This window comes from Triturus cristatus, chromosome 1_2 (assembly GCF_964204655.1).
Source record: "Triturus cristatus chromosome 1_2, aTriCri1.1, whole genome shotgun sequence".
Classification (NCBI taxonomy): Eukaryota; Metazoa; Chordata; class Amphibia; order Caudata; family Salamandridae; genus Triturus; species Triturus cristatus.
Window position 1 is genome coordinate 1,060,390,200 of NC_140580.1, and position 7,189 is coordinate 1,060,397,388.

The 7,189-nt window shown below is 49.1% G+C and overlaps 1 protein-coding gene across 1 annotated transcript in view; it reads left to right on the forward strand.

The window, feature by feature from the left end:
* Positions 1-7,189, forward strand: part of WDR5 (WD repeat domain 5) — a 166,360-nt gene that overhangs the window by 28,170 nt on the left and 131,001 nt on the right. The gene's annotated exons all lie outside the window — the stretch shown is intronic.

Here is a 7,189-nt window from a genome sequence, read left to right on the forward strand (position 1 = left end):
TCAATGTTACCCTATGGAAGAAAAGTGAGTTATCGGCTTTTGGGCAAGTACTCGACTGGCAGAGTTAAGGTTCTGGGCATAGACTCCGGGGTCTTCCAGGGTCAGGTAGGTACAGTTGTTGCACCCTCAGTGGCACAGGGACAGCCAGGTGCAGAGTGAGTTAGGCCCAATGTTATCCTATGGGAGGTAGGGGGCCTTTGGTTGGTGGCTGCTGGCTAGCAGGCCATGCGGCTGTGGGAGCTGGGCTCCTGGTCACTTACTCAGGGCAAGTGGGGAAGTAGATTAGGGTAGAGGTTGAACTGTCAGGGGCACTCGGGCGGCTGGGTGCAGGGTGCTTTTGAGCCGTCGGGCGCTCAATGGATTTCAGGTGCGACCACCACTTCGAGAGGTAAGTTGGGAAGTTGCAGGATAGGTATGCACCCAGGAGCTGGGCACAGGGGGCCACAGGGCGCCGGGGTGACTTTTCGCAGTGGGAAATCTTACCCACAGCTGGTCGCGGTTGGAGGGATCCCTGGTTCTGAGACTGCAGGCGTCGTCAGGAGCGTCGAGGTGGGTCCTTGGGTGCTGGATTCAGGGTCACAGTCGCCGGGGGGACGTCCTCGTGGTCTTTGTTCACTCCAGCACAGGCCAGGCTTGGCGGGTGCAGAGTGTGCAGGAGTCGCGGTTCCTGGTTGAAGGCAGGGGCTTGTTACTTGCTTTGAACAGTACCACTGCTCGTGGGAGTCCAAGTTAGTTAGTCACAAGGCAGTCAGGTCCTCTGGGGTTTTTGAGGTTGCTGACCACTGAAGATGCCAGGGTTTAGCAGGAGTAGGTTCGAGGGTCGACAGGCCTGTAGGGCTGGGGCCAAATCAGTTGGTGTCTTCCTCTTGTTAGCAGCTGCACGGCAGGTCTTCTTGATCTTCTTGCTTGTTTCAGAATCTGGATCTGAGGAAGGAAGGTTCAGGGTGCCCCTAAACACTAAATTTAAGGGTGTTACAGGTAGGTAAAGGGCAGGGACCAATGGGTCAGTTCCCTGGGGTGGATACACCCCCTATCCTGCCACTCTCCTGTGGGAGGGGGGCAGTAGCCTAGTCCTGATTGGGCATGGCTCTCCATCTTCAAGATGGCGAGAGGCCGGAGATATGCTTTACCTCGCCTCCCCCACCTGAGGGGTGGGGTTGGCAGAGGCTGGCACACCCCCTTTCCTTCCTTTGGGATTCCCGCCAGGGTGGGGGTCAGAACCGATAGGGGCCAGTTGCGGAGTACAGCAAGTGGCCTGGAGAAGCTCACAAAGGCGGTCATGCCTTTGAAGCTTCCCCTGCCCATCCTGGGGGAGGAGACCTAGCACCTCGCCCAGGATGTGCATTGTTGCAGGCCCAAGAGAGCAGATGGCTCTCTACCCAGGGTTCCAGCAAGATGTCTGCTGTGTGGCAGCCTAGGCAGCCCCTCAGACAGGACGTGGATTGTAGGTTAGGTTCAGGGGGCAACTCTAAGTTGCCCTCTGTCCTGTATCTTACATTAAATCCCACACTGGCATCAGTGTGGGTTTAATGTGCTGAGAAGTTTGATACCAAACTTCTCAGTCTTCAGTGTAGCCATCATGGTGATGTGGAGTTCGTGTTGACGATCTCCCAGCACCATATACTCTTAAATGGCAGCACTGCACCTACAGTGCCCAGGAATGGACCTGGGAACTGTAGGGGCACAGGGCTCATGGACCTGTACCCACACCACTGGCATGGGGCACCCAGCTAGAGGGGTGACTGAGGTATGCCAGGTCAGTGTGTGTTGTGGGCATGGCACACAGGGATGTGTCCCATGTCAACTCTGTTTTGTTTCTGCACCAAGACACTCAGCCTGCAAAGGCAGTGTGTGTATCAGGGTACAGGGCCTCTACGGGTGGCACAATAAGTGCTGCAGCCCTTAGGGGCCTTCTCTGGTCACAATGCCCTGGGTACCTAGGGTACCATTTACCAGGGACTGACATGTGGCCAGAGATGCCAACTGGGTTTAGGCTTCATGCAGTTTTAGGGAAGGAACATAGGCCCTGGGTACCCGATTGGCAGGAGCCCAGGACACACTCAGTCAAAGTACATCAGCAATTCAGCAAAACGTGGGGGCATACCATGCAAAAAAGAAGACACTTTCTCACACTCAGCTATCCAAGTTTTGTACCGGGCAACATCCACTTCTGAAAAAGGAATTAAGGTCTTACTTTTCAGTCCCGATTTGGACCGTGGATCCAGAATTGTGGCACAAATGTAATGTTCTTGTGATAAAATCTTATTTTGCACCCTTGTATTGTCAGCTAAGCGACGGGATAAGCTCTCCACCAACTCATATGCTTCTTTTTTTTTCTCTACACCTTTGTACGCTTCAGACACCTCCTTCAGCTGTTGCTCTAGAATGTGCAACAATGGGATAGCTTGGCCCATAGTACAGTCCTCCTTGCTGACTTCACGTGTGAAGACCTCAAAAGGAAGAAGCATTTCAGTCAGGCATTTAACTAGGCACCATTGGTCCATCTGAAGGGTCATGCCTTTCACAGTAGAATCCCCTCTTCGCATGACATTCATTGATTGGTCTGTACTGCTCAAACAGACGGTCAAGCATGTAATAAGTTGAGTTCCAACGTGTTGCCACCTCCTGGATGAGTGCTTTGACTGGCATTCTTTAGTCATGTTGAATGATCCTCAGCTGCTTCCGAGCTTTAAAAGAATGGCTGAAATGAGTGCATATTCTTCGGCAGGTGGTCAGTAAGTTGCTATGGCTTCTTTTTTCAGAAAGTCTTTAACTAGAATGTTAATGCAGTGCGCCAAACATGGGACCCTGAAATAGGAACCAAGCGCCATGGCCTTAAGTACATTACTGCCATTATCTGTGGAAACAAAACCAATCTTAAGCCCTCTTGGGCACAGCCATTCAAAGACCTTGCTGTAAAACTCTTCCAAAATGTTTACAGCAGTATGAGATTTCTCCATGGCGAACATGGCTACAGTTGTATGTTTCAGAGTAGCATTACAAATATCAGCTGTGTCAACAGCACCTACTTCAGATAGCTTATCTCTAACCCCCACAAAAGAGACCCAGTGTGCAGTGATGCACGTGTTATCAGTGGCTTGGCAACTGGTCCACATGTCTGTTGTCAGGTGGATACTGTGAACAGCACTTTGCTGCAAAGCTTGTCCAACCAATTCCAGCACATCGAGATGTAGTGCTGGAACAGCAACTCTGGCGAAATAGGACCGGCTGGGAACCTTCCATTTAGGACAGATGGCCGATACAATTCAAGGAAACCCACCCCTCCCACAAATGGAAAAGGGAGAAGGTCCAGCGCTAACATTTTAACCAGCTTCGCATTGTACAACCGTGCCGTTGGGTGGTTGCATTGGCACTGCCCCTCCACCCTAAGCATGCTCTCAATGGTAGGCTGGATTATTTTCCTTTGTGGTGCAGCTGTTTCCTTGAACCCAGTTAGGCTCAACGACGCACTTTTTTTTCATTGCAGTACTGGGTCGCCTTGGTGTCTCAGTCTGACTCTCAGTATGGCTCTCACTGCGGTGCCACTGAGATGTTGCTGAGGATGTGGGTGGTACCACTACACTGCTGAGGACAGGGCTAGAAAGTTCTCCCTCTTGTTCACCTTCCACCGCGATCATATCTTCCCCTAATTCTTCATCCCCAACAACAGCAATGGGTTGAGTTTTACTTTTTTCTAAGCGAAGTAGGGGAGCCTCCCACTGGATATTGTGGTGTATTTTGAGATGACTTGTTTGGCCTCCGGTACCATAGTTTGTACCAAGCTTATCCCGCCTAACATCATGTCAACAAATTGAGCATATAGCAATGTTCTCCTCTTTACTGCTAACCGAAAAGTAGTCCCAAACTGGGGAGGAGAACTTTCTGGTGATGCTGGATGTGCCACTTTCAATACCAGATGAACTGGAGGGTGGGCTTGGAATGTGACTCTGCAGCTACACTACCACTACCTACTGAGGTGGTGGTTGAGCTGGATGAAGGTCCCTGCTGGGCCTTTGCAAATGCAAATATGGAATCTGGAGGTCGTGGTGGTGTTACCTGTGTTGGTGGTATCCGTGCTACATCCCTCGCAGCCATTTTGGATAGGGTAATAATGTTGGTCTCCATCTCCTTCGGGCCGGAAGTGATGTTCGTGATGACTGGCTCATCATCAGCATCCCCCTCTTGTACATCTCCCTGCATAACTCTAAGGCTTTCTGGAACCTTCCTTTTCACTAGCCTTGTCTTGTGGCATGCATCACTCTCAGACTGAGCTGGTGGGTTCCAAGTGGCATCTCGATCATCAGAAGCGGGGCATGAAGGAGAAGATGATGGACTAACCGTCCTTTTCCTTGCTGGGGGTCTGGAAGACAATGGATCTTCTGAAACAGTGGCTTGCCCCTCTTTGTCTGCAGGAAGCTCGATTTCCTGAAATGTCCCTACTTCAGGAGGAACAACTACTAATGTGGGCTGTTGTTGTGGCTGTTCTTGCGGCTGCTGCTGCCCACTTATCTGCTGAGTTTCCGCCTGCGTTGATTGTGTACTACTTTGCGATAATGACATTTCAACATCGCTGCTTGTTAGTAGACTGGCTACCTCTGCGACACTCATGGGCTTGGGCCTAGGTTGGTGGGGCTGGCCCGCTGATGCTCCTTTATGTTCCTTCTTCTCACTGACAACTTTCTTGGTACTGGAGGACCGGTTACCTTTCTTTGGGCCCATCTTGTTCAGATGTCAGTCGGATGCAGGTCCACAAGTTGCAGAGATGTCTGTGGTCACACGTGGACGTGACGTGGTGCGCAGCAGGACTTCTGTCTGGCAGTACAACGGGTGATGATGACACCTCCTCCTCTGTCTTTTTGTGCACCTAAAGCAAAGAAGCCAGGAGAAGAACATCAGTGAAATGTTGCATTTGTTGTTGTGGAATTACTACTAGTACAAACAAACAAACAAATAAAATATATAGTGTAGCCAGAAGAAACAACAACAACAACAATACAAATGTCATGGAAGTGGACCCTTTTTGGCATTAAATGATTTGCTCATTACATCATTCAGGGAGCTGCTGCTGGCAAAGGAGATGGATGGAAGCAGTAAGCCAAGAGGAAAACCATGCAGGCCTATATGGCAAAAGCAGCACACTAATAACTCTCACCAGAAATGGCCACCAGTCACATGGACACTCACAAATCACAAGCAAGAAGCAGGAGGCCTGGCAAACAATGTAATGACAAAAGGCCTATAATAGCCAGGCAAAGGATGCATGCTAAACCACACTGCTTTGCCTTTTAATGCAATAAAATGCAAAAACGAAAATCCACAGGGCTAAACAAGGTCTGCAAGGTACAAAACACACCATACACAACAAAGGTTTTTATTTAACACACACCCAAAAACAGAAATACCCCCTAAAAACACATTTTGCAATTCAATCCAATGCCATCCATGCCCTAAATGATGTTTAAATTCAACAGAACACACAGAAACAGTTGTTTCATGCACCTGTGACTACCTCTGAGCCTACTGGATGAAAGGCCTGTTGGCAGACTAGGCAACACAAGCTTGCAGACCTATGGCAAAAGCAGACTACCGGGCTTCAAAATGGCCACCAGCCACATGGCCAGGCCCACACAACTACAAGAAACTGAAGACAGACAATGCAGGCCTATTGTAAAAATCACACTGCCTGTCTTCAAAATGGCCACCAGCCTCATGGCCAGGCCCACAACAAGAATCCTAGGCCACAAAGAATACCATGCAGGCCTATATGTCAAAAGCAGCACACTAATAACCCCCACCAGAAATGGCCACCAGCCACATGGACACTCACAAATCACAAGCAAGAAGCAGGAGGCCTGGAAAACAATGTACTGACAAAAGGCCTAGAATGGCCAGGCAAAGGATGCATGCTAAGCCACACTGCTTTGCCAGTTTAATGTATTAAATTCAAAAACGAAAATCCACAGGGCTAAACAAGGTCTGCAAGGTACACAATAACACACCACACAAAAAAGGCATTTATTTAACACACACCCAAAAACAGAAATACCCCCAAAATACACATTTTGCAATTCAATCCAATGGCATCCATGCCCCAAATGATGTTTGAAATAAATGCAACACACACCCAAGGAACAGTTGTTTAATCATGCACCCACCCATGACTAGCTCTGGGCCTACTGGCTACCCACAACAATTTTTTTTTAAAATAATGATAAGTACCAAAATTGTAGTTGCAGCAACTGCAATGCCCCAATCAAACAAACAACAACACCAACTTACTTGTAAAATATCAAATTCAAAAGTCCTCAAATCCAATGATAATGATGCAGCAGACACAAAGAGTGATCCTTCCAGCTCAAAATCCAAAGGCAGAATGAACAGGAGATGGACATTGCACAAAAAAGGACAGCCAAATGTCAATCTGAGGAGTTTTTTTTTTTTATCCAAATCATCATTTACAGAAGGTGTTATGCTGCTCGAGATATTATTCTTCTCCAGATTTAAAATTTTGCGTGTTCGGGATCGCGAGCTTCACCACACTTCCGCCGGATGTCGGATGGCGCGTCCAAATGACGTGTTTGCTATCTCACGCTCTCTCACACTCTCTCGCGGTGGTGAATGACGTGTTCGCGATCTCAGACTCTCGCGGTGTCTGATGGCGTGGCGAATGACGTGATCGCAAACTCTCGTGGGATTGCGCGACGGGCTACCAACATCTCGTGGCGCACGCGAACAGAAAACTCGTCGGCGAGCGCAGGGATCCCGGTAAGTCAACCAAGCGCGAGAACACATTTTTAAAGCGCAAACTTGAAAAAATCTCCGCTGCGCCGTGGAAATTTTGACATTTCGGCGCTCTGCGCGGAACGCGAAAATGCCAAAATATCGCAAATTCCGCAAGCAGAACGGAATTTGCCACACACCCTTAATCCAGAGACCCCTCTCAATAAGCAATGATCCGTGCGCGGACCATGCCACGACCTGACACTTCACTGTGGTGATGGGGGAAGGCAGCCTCTTGCCACCACAAAGAATATATTTCTCAATTTTCCTTAAACAATGCTTCAAGTTTCAGGTAGATTAGTCACTACCCTGAATTTGGCAGGCCGGTTGCTCAAAGAACCTTTGTGTAGATGAACATTTGTCATGGGGTTTGGAGGGGGACACATTCTCGTCCTCCTAGGTACGAGAT